Raw genomic sequence first — 24,120 nt, 5'->3', positions numbered from 1 at the left:
ATGAGTGGATAAAGAAAAATATGGTATATACGTATCATGTAATATTATTCAGCTTTACAAAAGAAGGAAATCCTTCTATTTGCAATAACGTAAATGGACCTGGAAGATATTAGGCCATGTGAAATAAGCTAGGCATAGAAAAATAAATACTGTATGGTCTCCTTTATATGTGCAATCCCAAATAGTCCAACTCATACAAGCAGAGAAGAGAATGGTGGTTGCCAGGGACTGGGTGGAAAGGAAATGGGAAGGTGATTGTGAAAAGATACAAAGTTTCAGTAATGCAAGATAAATAAGTTCTACAAATACACTATAAAGCATAGTGCTTTAACCTACAGTACTGTATTAATACTTAAAATTTGCTAAAAGGGTAGAGCTTATATTAAGCGTTCTTACACCCAACCACACACACATGTGCAAATAACAATGATAATAACAAGAAGAAGAAGAATAAAGAGAGGGTAGGAGGAAGCTTTGGGAAGTGATGGATATGTTTTATTGACTGATGGGGATTTCACAGGTGTATTCTTATCCCCAACTCACTGAGTTGTATGTAATAAATATATATAGCTTTTTGCATGTCAATCATACCTCAATCATGTGTTTTTTAAAAAAAGCAATATACTGTATTTTATCTAATCTGATTGTAAAGTACAGCACAATTTTAAGTACCACTAAAAAAAAAAAAAAAAAAGACCACACCAAAACAAAAAAACAAGCTAGCAACATGATATGCCATCACTTGTAAAATGCACTTGAATTGCAGGGACGACAGAAAGAAAAAGTGGGCAACTTAAAATCGATGAGATATGTTATAGCAAAAATCTTTATATAAAAAAAAAACCTCATTCACCTCAGTAATTTCCAATAATAGTTCATTGTAGTGTCAAGCCCCTAAAATATATGCCCACATCCTAACCCCCAGAACCTGTGAATATGACTTTTTTTGGAAAAAGGACTTTTGCAGATGTAATTATGTTAAAGATCTTTAGATGAGATAATCCTGGATTGTTGAGGTCACCCTGAATGCAAGGACAAGTGTCCTTATAAGAGGCACACAGAGGAGAGGCACAGGAGAGAAGAGGAGAAGGCCATGTGAAGATGCAGGCAGAGCCTGCCGCAATATGAGGAATGCTTCCCATAGGAAGTGCAGTCCTGCCAGCACCTTGATTTCGGACTTCTGGCTGCCAGAACTGTGGGAGAATAAACTTCTGTTGTTTTAAGCCACCAAGTTTGCCGTAAGTTGTTACTGCAGCCCTAGGAAACTAATAGAAGGGAATAGTAATTTTTCTAAAAGACAGTGATAAAACATAGATGAAGAAATTAAAAAAAAATGAAAATGTGAAAAAGGAGACTGAAAGAAAATATATCAAAATGCTGATACTGATTATATTTGGGTGAAACGATCATAGGAGATTTCTATATATTATTTCTGGAATGTTCTTTTCGATATTTTCCCAATTTGCAATGAGCATAAATAACTTTAATAATCAGGAAAAAATAATAAGTGGTATAAAACATAACATTGAGGTGGGGGGCGGGTGCAGAGGGAGAGAGAGAACAGAATCTCCAGCAGACTCCTGCTGAGTACAGAGCCAGGCGCAGGGCTCGATCTCAGAACCCTGAGACCATGACCTGAGCCAGACGCTTAACTGATTAAGCCACCCAGGCACCCCAACACTGAGGTAATTTTTAAAAAGAACATTGTTCTATAATCCTATTACTAATGTTTCACTATGTTTTTTCTTCATGTTCTCTTCTAAACTTTGTCTTTATAATTAAATAAGGTATTTATTGTCAGTCCAATGCAAAGAAGAAACATTCCTCAAAATCTCTCTAATATAAAACTTTGGAAAGACTGACTTCTGTATGTTTTCTTCTTTTAAATTTTTTTTTTTTTTAGATTTTTATTTATTTACTTGAGAGACAGAAAGTGCGCGAGTGAGAGAGCACAAGCCGGGGGAGCAGCAGAAGGAGAGGGAAAAGCAGGCTTCTGACTAAGCAGGGAGCCCAAATGGGGGGCTTGATCCCAGGACCCTGGAAATAGGACCTGAGCCAAAAGCAGCTGTTTAACCAACTGAGCCACCCAGGTGCCCCTAAAATGTGTTTCTTAATTCATCCCCATAATTCTTCTTGAGCCTCCTTTTGTTCATCTCCTCCCAAGGTATTCCTTATAAATACACTGTTAAAATCATTTTAATAAGGTTTGGGCACATCCTATCAAAATCAAGCGTTTATTGCTAGAAAGAGTGCATGCAGCTTGTCCTGATCCATGCATTTGAATAGTTCAGCTTCTTCATAGTTTTTAATTTTATAGTAAAGATTATTATATTCTTTAATTAATAGAGCATTTTAAATTAATTTATTTTAGAGCACTTTTAGATTTACATAAAAATTATCAGAGGGTACAGAAAGTTCCCATACGTCCCCTCACACCCTAACCAGTTCTCCCTATTATTAACATCTTGCATTAGTGTGGTCCATTTGTTACCACTGATGAGCCGGTATTCACATTGATAAATTATTATTAATGATATAATTTACATTAGGGTTCACTCTTGGTATTGTATATTCTATGGATTTTGACAAATATGACATATATCCACCATGACAGTATCACACAGGGTATTTTGTACCTCCCTAAAAATCCCCTAAAGTCCTCATATTCATCCCTCCCTACCTGCAAAAACCCCTAGCCATCACTGATCTTTTCTACTGTCTTCAGTTTTGCCTTTTCCAGAATGTCATATAGTTGGTATTATACAGTAGGCAGCCTTTTCAGATTGGCTTCTGTCACTTAGTAATATGCATTTAAGGTGCCTCCACGTCTTCATGGCTTGATAGCTCATTTCCATTTAGTGCTGAATAATATTCCATTGTACTTCAGAGCTTCTCAAATAAGATAGATTTGGAGAACCCTTGTAAACAGCTCCGTTGCTACATATGGTACTTCCTGACCTCTACATGTTTATGTAGTAGTGTCTATTTCATTAGGCAACAGACACTGCCCAAGAAGGCAAACTCACGATAGTCCTAAGGGAGACATGTGCCCATGGCACTGTCTAAATAAATTAGTCTCACCTAGATTGTTAAACCATCTCTGTTCCTTGAGAGAACAGTTTGCTCTTTATTCATTCAATAGGGGGAAAGAATAAAGGCCTAAAAGAATCATTCTGAGGGACTCCTTGTTAAAGTGGAAAATAAATGGAGGGGGGGAAGCTTTATTTCTTGAGATTCAGACACTAATTTTTTTTCTCATTATATTGTCATTTTTCTCATTATATTGTCATTATATTGTCATTCTACTTCAAGAGATTTGGCATATGCTACAATTCTCCATGCTTCCTTCACAAAACAAATTTTGCCTAGAAGGATTTATCAATACTTTTCACACTGTGAGAAATGTAGGGGCTTTTAAAAATATAACTGATTTGTTGAAATCTACTCTTGCCTTCTTATTATCATTGTGCTATAAAATTCTCTTGGGTTTGCTTTGAGTGTCTTGTTTAATTTAAATGTTCTTGAATGACATGGTTCTATATAATGCAATCTTCCCACTTATTCTTTAGTTCTTTCTTCCTTCTCCACCTTTATTCCATGATGTTTCTATAATGTTGGTTACTTAAAGCTGACAAGTATCTAGTGATTCATTCAGCAAAAAATTTATTGGTGTTGAGCAAAGACAAGCACAGAATTCGTAATGCAGGTAAGGGCCAGAGAAGCATTCCATGCACATAGTCTTTCTAAAAACATTCCTACCCCATCCTCACTTCTTAATTGAGTTTTAACTTTTAGATACTTTTCTGTGGAGCATCATAATAGCAGTTTTAAAACTTCAGTATCACCTAAACTGCATCTCTTTGCACGTGCTGGAATGTAAAAGTTTCTCAAAAAATAAGGAACACATTCAGAAGACAGGTGATTTCTAGCAATCAGACCAAACAGGGCTCACTAATTTGGACATAATAAATGATTGAACTTTATTTTGTAGTCATTGATAACTGAGGTTTCAGAATTTTATATAGATACATTCTTATTTAAATTCAAAGTGCTACATTATTTGACCCTGTGAATCTTTTCATTCCCAGATTATGCAACATATGGAAACATACATAAGAAAACCTCTACTACAGTCTTATTCTACTACTCTTGAGCTTTCTACAAATGCCTGTTATCTGACATTCTTGTCAGGTGCTTAAAGGCAACTAAGCAAAAACTATAAAAGTGCAGGCACTCCAGCAACTAAGTTACATGGGAACTCTAGTTATTAGGGCCTGCTCTGTTTGGATCCTTAATTCATGGGGTTGTACAAAAGAGAGATGGATGGTTTGGTGACCAGATTGGGACTGGCTGCAAATATGAAGCCAGAAGTAGAGGATAGAGAAGCAAAATCAGGGGAAAGGGCAAGGTGAGAATCAAATTAAGTTAAATCTTCAGTAGCAAAGACATCTGGCAATCGGAGGGAAAAAAGGAAGAATAAAAAACATAAAACTAAAGCTGCAGGAGAAATGAACAGGATAAACAGAAAAGGTCAACAGTTCAATTGCGGCGTGTTTGTGCAGGAAGTGAGTGGATGGAGATGCTCATGGTGTTACGTCTATGATGAGGTGTGAATCCAGGTGGCTGTGTATACTCCAAACAACCCAATCTAGCCTATGATATATCTGAAATATTCAAAACCCCAAGTTATCTAGATTCTCTTATCAGTGGTGGTTTCAGATCTTATCTATAGGAAAGGGTTGGGGGTAGCAATTTGGTTGGAAGAGAAAACCAAAGGATTTATCATGAAAATATGTTTTTATATAAGTGGCATTATTTTACCTTAAATGTAAGTTATAGAAAAATAAATATAACAAACTTTACTAAAGAGGCTTTATTCATTTTATATAATATTTAAAAATACAGATCATATTAAAATATTTTATTATGAGATTGCAGCACTTGAAAATGCTTTTAGCTGCAAGTTATAGAACATTTTGCTTAAAATGCAGAGTAAAGACTTTATCTTACAAAGTAAAGTAAGACTTTACAGAGTAAAAACTTTATCTTAAAAAATAAGAAATCAGGAGACAAGCAATTCTAAATTTGGTACAACAACTCAACAGTATCATCTGCTCTACTATCCTCAGAGTATTGTATTTTTGTCTTTGGGTATGTTACCCCATGATCTCAAGATACCTCCTGAAGCTCAAGCATCACATCCTCACACAACACCATTTAAGCCAGGAAGGAAAGGAATTTTTAAGGATCTGATTTTTTTCTTTTTTTAACTCATAAGAAAATCTGTCCCAGGAACCCCTGGCCATCTTCCTCTTTGTATCCCATTGACCAGATCTGGGTCATATCTACCCTTAGATCAATCAGAAGCAAAGTAGAATAGAACTGCCAAGACTGGCTTGAACTGATGGCGAATCATGCCCTGGGGTGGCTGAAGGGCTTACCTTACCTAGAATCAGGATTGCCATCTGTTACCTAAACACAGTTGTGATGCCATCAACAGACAAGAAACATGTAAAAACCAAAGCTCCTCACCAACACATTCCTGGGTGCCATCATTCCCTGCTATATCAATGATAGATCCTTGCTTCAGCCATAGGTCTGTGCATTTTTAATCAACCTAGAAGAATGAAAAAAATTGTAAAAATTAGTCTGGTCTCTAGGCATTCAAAGGTGGCAATGTATTTTAGATGCTTTCAGATCACAGCTGAAGAAAGTACAGTTAATAAATAGTTGGTAAGTAATTACAAGTTATACTTGGCCAAAGACATAGGTCTATTGTCATGACTAGACAGACCTTTTAGAGTTTTACTTATGAAAATGATTATTCCATGGTATGATTTCAGAGGCAACAGTAAGTGTGGACTTCTTAGTATCTGGACTTGTACCTTTAGAAGTTTGTTTCTTAGACCAAGATTGTCACTCATGTTAAAATCTAAGTGTTGAGGGATGGATAATTATTTAAACTCTACATTATTATACAGCAGTATGAATTAATTTTGAGCTTTCTCCTGAGAACTAATTTTGGTAAATAGAAGAGAGAGGTTCTATGATGAAGGTCAGGAGGTGACAAGTTGGAAGGGAATTGGCAGGGGGCAGGAGACGCACATTAGAGGCATCAAACGCCCACGCCACAAGAACAAAAAACCAACTTCATACTATCAGTCTTTGAGTCTTTGCACATTTTTATTAGAAAATGAGAATTGTAGTATCCATTCTAGCCTAGAAAAAGAAAATTACTTTTGTTCTTTTGGGTTTGTCTGTTTTCTCTTGATTCTGATAATAGTAAAAATTTTTGAAGAGCATCCCTGCCTTTTTTTTTTTTTTTGCATGAATTTTCCTAAAACTGCTCTAGAATTTAGGTATGGCTCCAAACCTGTCAAAAATCAGACTCTACCTGTAAATTACACGTTAATAATATAATATGATAAGGTAAGGCATTGAGGTGGCCATTTTCAGCTCACAAAAGGGTTTGGAAATGAGTCCAATTATAAAGTCTAAAAATTATCTTCTGGTTAGGTCTTAGATCACTCAAACCTACAATTTTCTCTTTAGTTAATTTTGATGAGATAGTAATAATCTCTGACTCTAAATGTTATCTTATCCCTACCCTGATGTAAGCTTCAAAATAACATAAAACCTAGAAATTTAAGTTGAAAATAAAATGCCTAGTCACTTCATTTAGGAGCAACTACGTTAAACTAGTTATTTGAAATTTTAATAAATTTATCAGAAGATAAATTTGTGTAACTGATTTTAACACAGGTCCTCAATGTGTCTAGGTTTTCCAGGGACTTTCCCAGTTTTAACATGGATAGTCCTACATCCCAGGAAATCACTCAGTTGGTCACACCACCTCTACGGCATACATCAATACTAGGAAACCAAAAGATTGCTGTAACTTCATTGATTAGATACTAATCCATCTAGGTAACATCTGTGTCAGCATGTTGGATAATACAGGGCATATTCCAATTCATATTTTTCATATTAGAACCCAACAAGTTCTTATTAAGCCACTGAATCAACATAATCATATTTTTCTATTCTGTTACATATAAAAAAATTATGATGATTCACAGAATACCATGTGCATAGATTTCTTAGAGTACCTGGAGCTAAGGTGCTCTGTTTTAGTGCCCAAGACAAGAAAACTATTGTTGCCATTTGAATTTTCTAAGAATGCTGAAAGAAACTTATGCTCAGATTTGTGAAGCCAAGAGGAAAAACATCATTGTGTAATGGTCTAGTGAATCTGCGTAACCATGGGCAGCCATACTGGTAAAGCAAGCAGAGCTTATTTTGTGGTACCTGAAGAAGTCTCATTGCCCATACAAACTGCTTGGAATTCGAAACATAATCTTCATTAACAGTCCTGCAAGTCATGGATTTTTATCCCCTGAGGCTCAGTGAAGTTAAGTAACTTGGCTAAATTCATACAGCTAATACACAGTACAACTAGGCTTGCACACAGATCTGTCTGTCCCGACAGCCTTTCTATCTAGCTCGAACAGTCTTTCTGTCAAGCACAGAAGGGTCTTCTGAGGAAAAAGCACCATTTAACGTATATAATACAAATCTATAATCTACGTACAAACACTATGGCAATCAGCTCCTTCCATATAAAAACTCATTAGCTGAACAGTGATGGCGCATGGACGAATCTACATTTTTTTTTGTAGTTTTTAATTTTATTATGTTATGTTAGTCACCATACAATACATCATTAGTTTTTGATGTAGTGATCCATGATCCATTGTTTTCATATAACACCCAGTGCTCCATGCAGTACGTGCCCTCATTAATACCCATCACCGGGCTAACCAATCCCCCCTCCCCCCTCCCCTCTAAAACCCCGTTGGTTTCTCAGGTCCATAGTCTCTCATGGTTCATCTCTCCCTCCAATTCCGCTCCCCCCTTTTTTCCCTTCCTTCTCCTAATGTCCTCCATGTTATTCCTTATGTTCCACAAATAAGTGAAACCATATGATAATTGACTTTCTCTGCTTGACTTATTTCACTTAGCATAATCTCCTCCAGTCCCATCCATGTTGATGTAAAAGTTGGGTATTCATCTTTTCTGATGGCTGAGTAATATTCCATTGTATATATGGACCACATCTTTATCCATTCATCTGTTGAAGGGCATCTCGGCTCTTTCCACAGTTTGGCTATTGCGGACATTGCTGCTATGAACATTGGGGTGCATATGGCCCTTCTTTTCACTACATCTGTGTCTTTGGGGTAAATATCCAGGAGTGCAATTGCTGGGTCATAGGGTAGCTCTATTTTTAAATTTTTGAGGAACCTCCACACTGTTTTCCAAAGTGGCTGTACCAACTTGCATTCCCACCAACAGTGTAAGAGGATTCCCCTTTCTCCACAACCTCTCCAACATTTGTTGTTTCTTTCTCTGTCCATTTTAGCCATTCTAACTGGTGTAAGGTGGTATCTCAGTGTGGTTTTGATTTGGATTTCCCTGATAGCTAATGATGACGAACATTTTTTCATGTGTCTGTTAGCCATTTGTATGTTTTCTTCAGAGAAGTGTCTGCTCATCTCTTCTGCCCACTTTTTGACTTGATTATTTCTTTTTTGGGTGTTGAGTTTCAGAAGTTCTTTATAGATCTTGGATACCAGCCCTTTATCTGTAGTGTCATTTGCAAATATCTTCTCCCATTCTGTGGGTTGCCTCTTTGTTTTGTTGACTGTTTCCTTTGCTGTGCAGAAGCTTTTTATCTTGATGAAGTCCCAAAAGTTCATTTTTGCTTTTGTTTCACTAGTTTTTGGAGATGTATCTTGAAAGAAGTTGCTCTGGCCGATGTCAAAGAGGTTACTGCCTATGTTCTCCTCTAGGATTTGGATGGATTCCTGTCTCACATTGAGGTCTTTCATCCACTTTGAGTTTATCTTTGTGAATCGTGTTAGAGAATGGTCAAGTTTCATTCTTCTGCATGTGGCTGTCCAATTTTCCCAGCACCATTTATTGAAGAGACTGTCTTTTTTCCATTGCATGTTTTTTCCTGCTTTGTCAAAGATTATTTGACCATAGAGTTGAGGGTCCATATCTGGGTTCTCTATTCTGTTCCATTGGTCTATATGTCTGTTTTTGTGCCAGTACCATACTGTCTTGGTGATCACTGCTTTGTAATATAGCTTGAAATCAGGCAACGTGATGCCCCCAGCTTTGTTTTTCTTTTTCAACATCTCCTTGGCGATTCAGGGTCTTTTCTGATTCCATACAAATTTTAGGATTGTTTGTTCCAGCACTTTGAAAAATGTCATTGGAATTTTGATCGGGATGACATTGAAGGTATAGATTGCTCTGGGTAGCATAGACATTTTAACAATGTTTAGTCTTCCGATCCATGAGCATGGAATATTTTTCCATCTTTTTGTGTCTTCTTCAATTTCTTTCAGGAGTGTTTTGTAGTTCCTAGAGTATAGATCCTTTACCTCTTTGGTTAGGTTTATTCTGAGGTATCTTATGGTTTTTGGTACTATTATAAATGGAATCGTTTCTTTAATTTCTCTTTCTACAGTTGCGTTGTTAGTGTATAAGAAAGCAACTGATTTCTGTGCATTGATTTTGTATCCTGCCACATTACTGAATTGCTGGATGAGTTCTAGTAATTTGGGGGTGGAGTCTTTTGGGTTTTCCACAGAAAGTATCATGTCGTCTGCGAAAAGAGAGAGTTTGACTTCTTCTTTGCCAATTTGAATACCTTTTATTTCTTTTTGTTGTCTGATTGCTGTTGCTAGGACTTCTAGTACTATGTTGAACAACAGTGGTGAGAGAGGGCACCCTTGACGTGTTCCTGATCTTAAGGGAAAGGCTCTCATCTTTTCCCCATTGAGGATGATATGCGCTGTGGGTTTTTCATAGATGGATTTTATGAGCTTGAGGAATGTTCCCTCTATCCCTATACTCTGGAGAGTTTTAATCAGGAAAGGATGTTGTATTTTGTCAAATGCTTCTTCTGCATCAATTGAGAGGACCATATGGTTCTTCTCTCTCCTCTTATTAATATGTTCTATCACACTGATTGATTTGCGAATGTTGAACCACCCTTGCATCCCAGGGATAAATCCCACTTGGTCATGGTGGATGATCCTTTTAATGTATTGTTGGATCCTATTAGCCAGGATTTTGTTGAGGATTTTGGAATCCATATTCATCAGGGATATCGGTCTGAAATTCTCCTTCTTGATGGGGTCTTTGCCTGGTTTGGGGATTAAGGTAATGCTGGCCTCATAGAATGAGTTTGGAAGTTTTCCTGCTGTTCCTATTTTTTGAAACAGCTTCAGTAGAATAGGTATTATTTCTTCTTTGAATGTTTGGTAGAATGCCCCAGGGAATCCATCAGGTCCTGGACTCTTGTTTTTTGGGAGGCTTTTGATCACTGCTTCAGTCTCGTTACTGGTTATTGGCCTATTCAGGTTGTCAATTTCTTCCTGTTTCAGTCTTGGCAGCTTATAAGTTTCCAGGAAGGCCTCCATTTCATCCAGATTGCTCAGTTTATTGGCATATCGTTGTTGATAATAATTTCTAATAATTGTTTCTAGTTCCTTGGTGTTAGTCGTAATCTCTCCCCTTTCATTCATAATTTTATTAATTTGGGTCCTTTTCTCTCTTCTTTTGGATAAGTCTGGCCAGTGGTTTATCAATCTTATTAATTCTTTCAAAGAACTAACTTCTAGTTTCATTGATCTGATCTACTGTGTTTCTGGTTTCTAATTCATTGATTTCTGCTCTAATTTTAATTATTTCTCTTCTAATGTGTGGCTTAGGTGTCGTTTGTTGCTTTTTCTCTAGTTCTTTAAGGTGTAGAGTTAGTTGGTGAATTCGGGATTTTTCTATTTTTTTGAGTGAGGCTTGGATGGCTATGTATTTCCCCCTTAGGACCGCCTTTGTAGTATCCCATAGGTTTTGGACCGATGTGTTTTCGTTCTCATTGATTTCCATGAATTTTTTAAGTTCTTCTTTGATTTCTTGGTTGACCCAAACATTCTTGAGCAGAGTGGTCTTTAGCTTCCAAATGTTTGGATTTCTGCCAAATTTTTTCTTGTGATTGAATTCCAGTTTTAGAGCATTGTGGTCTGAGAATATGCAGGGAATAATCTCAATCTTTTGGTATCGGTTGAGACCTGATTTGTGACCCACTATATGGTCTATTCTGGAGAAAGTTCCATGTGCACTCGAGAAGAATAAGTATTCTGTTGTTTTAGGGTGGAATGTTCTGTAAATATCTATGAGGTCCATCTGGTCCAATGTATCATTCAAAGCTCTTGTTTCCTTGTTGATTTTCTGCTTAGATGATCTGTCCATTGCTGAGCGTGGAGTATTGAGGTCTCCTACAATTAATGTATTGTTATCAATATGACTCTTTATTTTGGTTAACAGTTGGCTTATGTAGATGGCTGCTCCCATGTTGGGGGCATAGATATTTACAATTGTTAGATCTTCTTGTTGGATAGACCCTTTAAGAATGATATAGTGTCCTTCTGTGTCTCTTATTACAGACTTTAGTTTAAAATCTAAATTGTCTGATATAAGAATTACTACCCCAGCTTTCTTTTGAGGTCCGCTGGCATGGAAGATGGATCTCCATCCCTTCACTTTCAGTCTGGATGTATCTTTAGGTTCAAAATGAGTCTCTTGTAGACAGCATATGGATGGGTCCTGTCTTTTTATCCAATCTGCAACCCTGTGCCATTTTCGACTCTTTTTTTTTTTTTAAGATTTTATTTATTTATTTGAGAGAGCGAGAATGAGAGAGAGTACATGAGAGGGGGGAGGGTCAGAGGGAGAAGCAGGCTCCTCGCCGAGCAGGGAGCCCGATGTGGGACTCGATCCCGGGACTCCAGGATCATGACCTGAGCCGAAGGCAGTTGCTTAACCAACTGAGCCACCCAGGCGCCCAACACTGTGCCATTTTATGGGAGCGTTTAGGCCATTCAAGTTGAGAGTGATTATTGAAAGATATGAATTAATTGTCATCATGTTGCCTGTGAAGACGTTGTTTTTATAGATTGTCCCTGTAAATTTCTGTTGTAGATCACTCTTGGGGTCTTTCTCCTTTTATAGAACCCCCCTTAATATTTCTTGCAGGGCCGGCTTAGTGGTCACATATTCTTTCAACTTCTGCCGGTCGTGGAAGCTCTGCATCTCTCCATCCATTCTAAATGAAAGCCTTGCCGGATAAAGTATTCTTGGCTGCATGTTCTTCTCATTTAGTATCCTGAATATGTCTTGCCAGGCCTTTCTGGCTTGCCAGATCTCTGTGGATAGGTCTGACGTTATTCTGATGTTCCTCCCTCTGTACGTAAGGAATCTCTTCCCCCTAACTGCCCTTAAGACGGTTTCCTTGGTTCTAAGATTTGCAAGTTTTACTATTACATGCCGGGGTGTTGGCCTGTTTTCTTTCATCTTAGGAGGGGTCTCTCTGCCTCTAGGACTCGAATGTTTGTTTCATTCCCCAGATTAGGGAAGTTCTCAGCTAGAATTTGCTCAAATACATCTTCTAGCCCTCTCTCTCTCTACACTCCCTCCGGGATTCCAATTATTCTGACATTGGAACATCTCATGGTGTCACTTATTTCTCTGATTCTATTTTCATGGATTCTGAGTTGTTTTCCCTGGCCTCCTCTTTTCCCTTTTTATCTATTATACTGTCTTCCAGATCGCTTATTCTCTCTTCTGTCTCAGTTACCCTAGCTGTTAGATTATCTAGATTGGATTGGATCTCATTGATAGCATTTTTAAGTTCTGCCAATTCACCTTTTATTTCTGCCTTACAGACTCTATGTTGCCATTAATTGATTTCTCCATTCTAGCCATTGTCTTCACAATTGCTAGCCTGAATGCCATCTCCGACATCTTGGTTATGTCTGCATCCATTTGTAAATCTGCAGCATAAGTCATAATCTCTGAGTCTTTTCTGTTTTGGGGGCTCCTCCTCCTAATCATTCTGTTGATGGGTGTTTGAGGGAATGTATAGAGTCCAAATTATTGACCAGAACCCAAGCAAGATGCACCTGTTTTCTTGGGACCTTAGGGTTGCTGGCATCTTGTTTTCCCAGCCTGTCTTCTGGGGCAGGGGCCTGCCATGCTGTTACTCAGGCAACCCTGTTTGGGCGGACTTGCCCTGCGCCCCTGTGGCGGGTGATGGGCTCAGTGGGAATCAGTCTTTGGGGCTTTTGTTCTCTGGCGCCTTTCCCTGGTGGCTTTCCGCGTCTCTTCCACGAGTCAGAGCAGAAGAGACCATTTCCAACCCTCTGCCTCAAAGCAGAGAGACTGCAGTCTGTTCTTCAGTGAGCTCTCCAGGCCACACTGTCTCCATTCCTGTCTGTGCTGCTATAAACTGCAGCGTCCTGGGTGGTGTGCCCCTCCGCAGCGCTCCCAGTCCTGCCTCCAGGTCGGGGCACATCTCTGCCCTTTGTGCTTCGAAAACCACCAGCAGCTCCCAGTTTGCAGGTGCGCGACTCCGGCGCTTGGGGTTCCGTCTGGGGACTGCAGTTCGTGTGCGCGCGACTCCGCCGCTCGCCGCTCGGGGCTTCCACCCCGGGGGTTGCAGTTCACCGGCCGGACCCCAGTGCACCCGTTTCCGTCTCGGAGGCTGCAGTTCGCGTGCACGCGACCCTCGCTCCGGTTTCTGTCCGAGGAGGGGGGGCTGCGGTTCACGTGCGCGCGACCCCGCCGGTCTGGTTTTCCACCCCGGGGGCTGCCCTAAAGTTCTTTCCCGATGCTATGGGTCTGCGAGTCTGTGCCCTGTCCACAGCGCGGGAGGCTGTCACTCACGGGCGGTGTAGGATCCCCACGGCCAGGCACCCTCCCGCTGCCGTTTATCCTCCGATATCTGCCCTCGGAATCATGGCTCCGCGCTTCCTACCTCGAAACCAACCACCTGCGATATTCTGTTTGTAGAGATCCAGATCTTCTTACATCTCAGGCTGGTTTCGTGAGTGCTCAGAGTGGTCTGGTAGATATCCAGCTCAATTCCGGGGACCAGTTGAAATAGGGTCCCCTACTCCTCCACCATCTTTCCCCCCCTCCACAAATCTACATTTTTAGTATGATTGTGTTGCTGCTGTGATAGCTCTTGTTGTTCTTATTGGTTAGTTGTGTAGAACAGGAGTTTCTCTGTGGAAGTAGCTCAGCGAAGACAAAAGAGCATTCTGGAGAGTTAACTGCTAGAGCAGCAACTGCAGACCCACACACTTTGCTCTTGAATTTGTTCTCTGCACTCTCAGGTTACTTCTCGCACTTTCCTGGAAAAGGAAAGACATGCTCTGCTATCTGGCATGGAACACACAGAAAAATCACCCCAGTCTCAGAATCAGTGGTGGCAACTCACCCATTTTGCACAGGCACAAATGTTTTCTCTCTTTTCCCAAATTTGGGGAAGTGATGCATCTACTGAGGGAGTCCAGGTGGCTCCCAGCAAAGCTCAGTGATTAAGGGAGTGGTTTCTGGAGCCAGATGACCAGAGTTCAAATCCCAGCTGGACCACTTGGTCAAGTTACTTCATCTTGGAGCCTTAGTTTCCTCAGCTATAAAACAGCAATGATCGATTCCCCCGAGTTGTTGTGCAATTACCTGAATTAATATGGACAAAATCTAGCATATAATAAATGCTCCATTAGTTTTAGCTACCATTGTTCTCCAGTCAAGGGCATACAGCATTCATAAAAAGCCATTTACTCAGCCCCACAATTCACAGTGCTTAGTATTAGGCACCAGAGCTACAACAGGTTCAAGACAGGATCCTAATATTTAAGACTATTATAAACCAGTTAAGAAGACAAGAAAGGTAAGTTAAAAAAAAAAAAAAGATAAATAACAATAGAAGTAGGGCCAGCTACTGTGCTAAGTGCCTTGATTGCATACATATAATACTAGATAAGATATTATTATTCACAAATGAAAAGCCTGAGGCCCAAAGAGGTCTCCCCTGCTCTTTAAGTATCCCTCCTGATTACAAAGGACTGTGAAGTCAGTTTCTTCAGTCCCAAAATCCCCTGAAGTTGAAAGAGCAAGTATGAAAATCTTGGAGATCTTATTGAGGACAGGAAGTGGCTGAGCAAACAGGAAGAGCCTGGGGAAGCTGACTCAAGGAGGTCATACACCAGGATCACACAGGCCTTTCCATTTTGTTAATGCTAGCTCACCTCAAGCTCAGGTTCATGCTCCATAGTCATCCTCTTGTATTCATAGTCCAAACTTGAGGGACCCAGTGTGCTCTCCTTTTAATGCCGCCATCACTCACTCAATTCTTTGAGAACTGTCTCCATGTCCCTCAAATTGCTGAGGAGTAGGGCGCCTGGGTGGCTCAGTTGGTTAAGCGACTGCCTTCGGCTCAGGTCATGATCCTGGAGTCCCGGGATCGAGTCCCACATTGGGCTCCCTGCTCGGCAGGGAGTCTGCTTCTCCCTCTGACCCTCCTCCCTCTCATGCTCTCTGTCTCTCATTCTCTCTGTCTCAAATAAATAAATAAAATCTTTAAAAAAAAAAATTGCTGAGGAGTGGGATGGGGTCTCCCTACCATTCCCTCCCAATCAGCCCCACCCCTCACAGCTCCTTGATGCCAGCTCATAGATCCTATGTCTTTCAGCTGTTAAATGCCACTCAGTTTAGGACTACAGGGAATAATAAAGAATGAACAAGAGTAAGTAAACAAATCCGAGAATCTTAGGATGTTACTGTAAATCATGGTCCCTGATTGATATTTGTTGACTTCTTTTTGTGAAGTTAATGAGGAGGTCTTCAGTGTTTGATTCCCTTCTTCGGACCCACAGAAGGGAGTTGATCAAACCTCTGCTCCCTCACTTTGCTAGACATATTCTTTTTTTTAAAAAAAAGATTTTATTTATTTATTTATTTGACACAGAGAAAGAGAGAAAGAGAGCACAAGCAGGGGGAGTGGCAGGCAGGCAGAGGGAGAGGGAGAAGCAGGCTCCCCACCGAGCAAGGAACTCCATATGGGGCTTGATCCCAGGACCCTGGGATCATGACCTGAGCCGAAGGCAGCCACTTAACTGACTGAACCACTCAGGTGCCCCTGCTAGACATATTCTTTTAAATGAATGAACCAACCAACAAACAGACTATATTCTTGGTGGTAAAAAACAGTACAAACCAACTTTATCTGAGATGGAAGTAGACTCATACAGAAGGCTTTGAATGAGTCTCAGAAAAGTTATTCTCCTTCACAAATATCCTCCATGGACAAATAGAGGCAATAACTGCTCCTAACAAAATAGATATGTTACAAATAAAAAAAAGCAGGCCACAGAACCCTGAAAGAGCTGAGTGTTAGGAAGCTTCATATATCGCACATCGTCTTCAAATCTGAAGCAGAAAGCATAAATATTAACTTTGATAACCCATAAGGCCACCAAAACCACTGAAAAAAATTAAAATTCAGTCTGGATCTGTACAGCTGATTGTCTCTACAGGCTAAATTTTGTGAATAGCTTCACTTTCCTATTCAATTAGAATATATTACTTTTTTATACTCATTTGTGTTTCCAGTAGGATTAAGGAAGCTCAAACTGCATAGATGGATGGAGACCAAAAGCTAAATCTGATAATGATTGTTATTCTGTCAAGCTTAGGAGGTAGAGGGAGAGAAGAATGGCTTCTCAGACCCGAAACAATCATATTTCTGAGAATGATCACTCTAAACATTTAGAAAGATGTGTTTTTTTGGGAAATAGATTAATAAACAGTTTCATTTTCATTTAAAGTAAAATTTCAAACCATTTCTACTTTAAAAAAAACTGTACTTAAAATGACATGCGTTTTATTTTACTAAAGTACAGGACATTAAGCAAAGGTTTGGTTGCCTTGGTGACAAATTGCTGTTACAGATGATGCACATCTCAGGAAAAGGAGATATAAAATGCTTTCAATATACTATGTGCATCATAGAAAAATGAAGAAATTAAAAATAAACTGGACCAAACATCTATATCTGTACTGTTTAAAGACATACCCCAACTTCAACAAAGGATCCCTTATGCTACTTTATATTTCTTGAGTTTCTAAAGGCCTTCGTTAAGTGTCTCACAATTTACTGTCAACCACAAAGATTTTAAGGAAAGTTTTATAATTTCAGTGATTGAAGGTATGTGTATTTTTTTCTTAATTCAATGTCCCAGAGTTGTGTTCCTATTTGCCCAAATGACTTACTAATAAGGAACTAGCTAAGTACTGTCAACATGTCTATTATTGCCACTTCATATATCTGTTAAAAACACTAATCTAGAATACGAAGAAAGTAAATGTTTTTCCTTTCATAATTTATCAGAGTCCTTTTAATCAAAAAGGAGGTTTTGAAGGCCAATCTTCTAAAATGTACCCTTCTTAATGTATTGATAAACAGCTTACTAAAGAAAAAAAGTAAACCTTGAAAATCCTATATGAGGAAGAATCAATTGGTTCATAATTCACATATCATCACAGACTAGGAAAAGGTCACTGAAATGAAAAGAAACTTCACTGAGTAGAACAGTCAAGGAAAAGATTAATGGCAAATATGCAAGTGAGAGTCTTGTTTCTACCTTAAACTTTGTCTCTTGATTATTAATTATTTGGGTAAATTAATATAAATAATAAATACTTACTCAATTTTTAAGTGTCACCTGAAGAAAATGGCCATTAACATTCTGGTGTATTTCCTTCTTAATTCAGTTCTGTGAATTTTTTACATACCTAATTAGTGTTTCCTGATAATACAGCACACTTATAAACATCTTTAAAGTCTGCAAAGCTGGGATGCCTGGGTGGTTCAGTCGGTTAAGCATCTGCTTTCAGCTCGGGTCATGATCCCAGGGTCCTGGGCTGGAGTCCCACATCAGGCTCCTTGCTCAGCGGGGAGTCTGCTTCTCCCTCTGCCTGCCACTCCCCCTGTTTGTGTTCTCTCTCTCTCTCTGACAAATAAATAAAATCTTTAAAAAAAAAAATAAAGACTGCAAAGCATGTTTAACATGTTGAAGTTACCACAGTTTACTTTTCCACTCCTCTACTTCAGAACATTTATGTCTTTAATAAATGTTTCTAATACACATGAACCTTCTATCAACATCTTTGCAATGTAAATGGAGGAGAAAAGAGTCAGAGAAAGGAGCAATTCTTTTTTTTTTTTTAAAGATTTTATTTCTTTATTTGAGAGAGAGACACAGCGAGAGAGGGAACACAAGCAAGGGGAGTGGGAGAGGGAGAAGCAGGCTTCCCGCTGAGCAGGGAGCCCGATGTGGGGCTCGATCCCAGGACCCCGGGATCATGACCCGAGCTGAAGGCAGATGCTTAACAACTGAGCCACCCAGGCGCCCCGAGGAGCAATTCTTGAAAAGAACAAATACTACATTAAAAATAATCCCAGCATGTAATGTATGATATGTATATAAGATCTCATTTATATATTGTAATATATAATATTTTTATATATAAGTGTTTATATTACATTCTATTCTATTCTATAAATAAGGGGGGAGAAAATAGAGTTAAACTTACATATGCTGATTTGTAAGGGTGTCAGGCTCTACATCTGGGAGATGATTGATTTTTATGTAACTTACTAAAATTAGCAAGTTTAATTTTTTAATTTTGAATTTTGAACAGGGTGAAGTAAAAAATTTTGTAATAGCATTTAAACATGTGTACATAAAAAGATCAACCAGAAAAAGTGGGATGTAAGCATATACGCAGGTTGAATAAAACTATATTTTAAAAATTCCTACAAGTTTTTTAAAATAGAAATAAAATAGAAGTATATCAAAATCTGAATAATGATCATCTTTCAATGTTTGAGATATGGGTAATACTTCCTCATGTTCTTCTTTTTTACTTTTTCTAATATTTTATAATCCACATGAATTAGTTTTGTAATGGAGAAAAACATATTCTACACTTTATTAAAATAAAGAAGCATGCATGGCTTTGATTCCTGTCTGTTTGCTCTCTAGCTGTGAACTGGACAAATCATTTGATCTCCCTAATCCCATTTGTATCATCTGTAAAGACAATTAATGTCTGTTCTGCTTACCTGATGCATTTTTGTAAGAACTGAATAACAATGCCTATGGAAGTACTATATAAATCTCACTATTCCCTATAAATACATGATATCATTTGATCAGTGATATAACTAGAGGGCTAGATAAAGAGATGGGAGGAAAGATAACTAGTCCCTTTCACTCCTTAGCAGCTACCCAGTATAACTTAGCAAGCTACACTTAAAGAATGTTGAAAAAGAGGGACAAAAGAATGGGTGTTCAAGTGGGGAAGGAGGAACTACAGAAATTAAAGAAAAAAACTGCTTACAGACCTTTCATAATTATCACTGAAATCAAAAGTAAAATTCCCTCACTGCTGTGTCATACATCCCTAGGGCCATTATGATCAGATGCTAAGAGTACCCCAGATCACCAGATGTTCCTCTTACCTCATTATATGATGAAAAAAGACAATTGTTAAGTAGTCTCCTAATTTAGCCTTATCATTATTTCCTATATTGCTTTATTATACTATACCAAAATAAGTACTTCATCAAAATCAGTTACATGTTGGCAATGGTATAATCTATTCTACCTCAAAATACATAGATTTTTAAGTCATTTGACTGTCCTGACAGAATACCTGTTGTACAAATAAAAACAAAACTTATAAAAATTAATGTTGCACAAATACAATCTGGAAACATGAATTACTTTTTTTTTTTCATTAAGCAATCTCAAATAGATCACTTCACACATTTAAATGTGTTGAGGTATATTGATACCTCAAAAATCAGATTTTATACTGGACACCAAAACCCCACTAGTTTAGCCAGTGATTAAAAATACTTTCTTGTATGAAGAAGCTGGGTCACATCCCATTATCAAAAGCCATCATTTATTTTCAATTATAACTTAAAAGCCCATTTTAATTTGGCTTCTGTAGTGCATTTGTTTTGTAGAAAAGACACCACCTTGATATTACAGACTATAACTTGATATTACCAAAGGTTCTGTGGCCTGGAGAGTAAGCCCTCTGGTCTCTCTGCTATCCCCAGGTCCACATCCCAAGTGAGCAGATTTCAACAGGGGAAGTAGAGATTACATGGATATATCCAGGGTCTCACTGTGGCGATTAATTAACTTCTCTGGGGCTTAGTTTCCTCATCTGCAGATAGAAATATCTGAATAGATCAGTTTCCCCACAGTGTATTCTGGAACACATGGGTCCCACAAGATGCTCCACAAAAGATGGGTGAGGGTATAGTGGGATGAGGGGAATGTTAATATGGTGAACTTGAGAAATGCTGTATCCTGTACTCGCTGGTAGAGAGAGTCACAGTGTGGACTGGCCAAGTAGGTATTTAGAAGAAACCTTTGTAATTCATCCTAAATCACTGTTTCCATAGTTCACTTAGGCATGCAAACACTTTGGGAAAAAAAATAAAAGCATGCAAACACTTTGTTGTTTTAGGGGGAAGGTGGAGATGGTAAGAAATCCAAAATGCTGGAACACACTTTGAGAAACCAGGTTTTATAATTTTTCTCATCCTTTCTAGCACTGGAATTTTCTGATGCTATGTTGGTCTATGAAAAAGTAGTAAGATGTACCCTAATTATAAGACCATTACATCAGAAAATTTCACAATGTGAGTTATGTTCGAAAATTTACAATATGATGAAAAACAAAAGACTGATAAAAGTCCCTACTGAAAATGATTAGTGCCAAATACCCATTTTTCCTTATATTTTACACCAAAAAGAGTTGTCTAATAGCAACATAAAGGAAAGTGAAAAATGGAATAGATATAATATTATTAAGCACTGAAGATTGCCTTCATATCCAAAATAAGGAGTCTTTATACAATGGCATCCTTTTCTTCCTATGCATAGAACATCTTTATCATTTGTATAATACATAAAAGTAAGAGCCAGAAAAAATATCTTTAAATTGAGGCTTCCAATTTTTAGACACCTGTGGTTGTAAGGTTGATGTATATTTAGTAGATGGGTGGACAGTGCAGAGTAAATTACAGAGAAAATAGAACAAATCAAAAGGAACCTAAAGCACATCCATTCCCCAGCACTTAGAGAAGCTGAAATGAGAAATGGTGTGGAGGCACCTTAGAGACCAGGGTCAAAGGAAATCATAGTAAAATTACTTTTCAGTTACATTCCAATTAGCCTCTATCCCATCTTGATGTCACTGAGGACACGCACTTGTTTGAGGGCTAGCTAATGGCTTGCTAACAGGGCTGGAGGAAAAGAAAGTTCAGTGCCGAGATCCTGGGGTTCATTTTGTCCTCAAATATTTCTTTTTTCTAAAATTAACCTTAAAATTTGCCTTCAGCTGGGCGCCTGGGTGGCTCAGATGGTTAAGCGTCTGCCTTCGGCTCAGGTCATGATCTCAGAGTCCTGGGATCGAGTCCCGCATCGGGCTCCCTGCTCCTTGGGAGCCTGCTTCTCCCTCTGCCTTTCTCTCTCGCTCTGTCTCTCATGAATAAAAAAAAAAAATCTTTAAAAAATAAATAAATAAAAAAATAAAATTTGCCTTCAGCTAGATAAACCTGAGTCCAGTCCCGGCTCTGGTCACTTCATAGCTTTGTTAGTTTGGGCAAATCCTTTGATGTCTCTGAGCCTATTTCTCTTATATGTAAAATTAAGATGATAGTAACATAATTCGAACATAGTGTAAAGATTAGAAATAGTAAGTTAAAGCGCCCAGCGCAGTAAAGAGATCGTGACGATCATTAGACTTAAACCCTTTAAGCAGGTATGAACTAGGCACAATGGACAATGGCGGATTCTGTGGTCAGTTCTGCTCCCACACCATTCTGCATAAAAACACCTCCACATACAGATGTCCAACATTCTCATGACCACCAGCCCCGCCCCCGGCTCTGCCAGTATGGTATGTTACGGTGAAATAGTTGAAAGTCATTGAGCACTGACCGTGCGCTAGGTAATGCGTTCAGCCTATCACATGCATTAGCTCACCGACTCCCCACAACAACCTGCTAGGTTGAAACTGTAACAAATGATAAACCTGGGAAATGAAGATGGTAACGGCACTGTCCAAGCTCATCCTGGCATCAGAGCTGGCACTAACTAGAAGCCATTCTGACTCTAAGCATCATACAGTTCTCCATCACACAATACTACTACTTGTATCCAGATCCATCCTTGATGGAGTGGTTCTCTTCTGGTCTAGGCAAGCAGCTCCCAGCCTTTCCCTGAATAGCTTCTCTTTAAAGATAAAAACTATGTAGACCTAGTCTATTATAACCCTCCCCAGTGATACTTGTGCTGTTAATTTCCTTTGGGACAATGCATAATGTTACCTTGTTTGCAGATATACTTTCACATAAATATGCATGTTATTAGGCATGACAGTATTCTCATATACAACAATGAGTGCAATTTTAATGTCTGACCTCATAGACTCTGTAGTCTATAGACCCAAGTGGATAAAGAAGCCAACCATGAATTAAAATACATTTTAGAAAAGTCTGAAAGGCAGAAAAGTTCCCTTAAGAGGCTAGAAGAAAGTATCTAATTCAAGGTACCAAGAAAAGCCTCCAGGATGGAGGTATGTCTAAGTTATGGCAAGAAGAATGGTAGGAAACCGTCAAATGAAGGTACCAATGAGAGATGAGAATGATATGGATGAGAGAAGGGATGGTGGATTAGGGAAATTGAAGGAGTTTAGTGTATGGTAAAGGTAGAATGTGAGGCATAGGGTCCTAAAATGAGGCTGGAGTCTTGAAGCACAAGCCTTAACGGACCCTGTTAAGGAATCCAGATATGTGGCCTGACTGGCATAAGAGAGAAATATTATACCTCTTCAAATTGCCCCATAGAGATGCAAATCTCATCTGTCTTGTGCAGAGCCAGCCCTGCGTTTGCTCTTATAAATCCAAATCTGGCTGCTGCATAATACCTGATTGCCTTTACCAATCTGATGCATTCACTCAACCCCAAGCTGTTATGAGAGTTGGTGGTTGACAGTTCACAGATGCTCCCCTCCACCAGAAAATTGTTCTGGGCTGGTGGAAGCCACTTCACCCAGGAAGGCTATGTGCCACCTAACAAAGGCTCTCTCCTTTGACCAAGCTTTCATCAGACTCCTCTGAACCCTCTGCTCCATTAGACTGGACCTTGGGTTTCCCTCTGTTCTTCAGAATCCAGTTTGAGTAAGAATTCTGCTCAGTCAGTATGGTGAAAATCCCCCACACTTGGTATCTGACCACTCTCTATTTGACCAAATTCTCATTCCCCACCCCTGACATTTTTCTGTCTTGGTCTGCCATCATCAAGAATTCTGTTGGGTCAGTTCAGCAAGAATCCTCCTTATCCCTTAGTAATTTTTCACCCACTGACTGCTTCCCTGCCCCTTGGTTATAAATTCCTAATTGTCCTTGTTGGAGTTGAGTCCTATTTCTCCACCCTATCACAAAACCCCAATGTAGCAGCTTCCCTTGAATAAAGTCTGCCTTGTCATCTTTAACAAGTGTCATGGATCATTTCTTTCTTTAACAAACCCATGACTGAAGGGTCAACTCTTCAGTGCAGGTAAAGGTCCAAAGCCTCCCCCATGCATCAGACCAAGCCTAGACTTGACCTTGAACCATACCTTCCCTTGTCTCTTTCTCCTTTCTTACTCTGCTTTACTCCCTCTGTAAAAGTTTTCCTGAAGAGCACGCTTTCCATAAATCGAGTACAACTGAATCCCTGTTCAGGCTGTTTGTAAGGCATGCCACCAAAATGAAAAAAAAAAAAAAAACTTTATGAGGTGAAATGCATATAAATGATGTTAAACCAAGTAAAGTTATCTTCGGATAGATGACTCAGCAAGCAGTTATTCATGTAATGCAGCGTCTTGGCATGGCACCATTAGTCAGGAAACCCAGCCCAGAACACAAAAGAACTATTTTTAAATTACTCAAGTCATTAATGTGAAATCTTCTGAATATCGAACAGGAACTATGCAGACCACAGTAACCCTTCAGAAAGTCCTCCTCCCTTCAATCCACCCTCCTGACACCAAAATTGCTTTCTAACCTCTCTTTAAAGATTCCCTAGTTCCTTCTACTTCAATTCTATCACCAGTGGCCTCTCTTGTCCT

Source organism: Neomonachus schauinslandi, chromosome 8 (assembly GCF_002201575.2).
Source record: "Neomonachus schauinslandi chromosome 8, ASM220157v2, whole genome shotgun sequence".
Taxonomy (NCBI): domain Eukaryota; kingdom Metazoa; phylum Chordata; class Mammalia; order Carnivora; family Phocidae; genus Neomonachus; species Neomonachus schauinslandi.
This window is presented reverse-complemented; position numbering follows the sequence as displayed.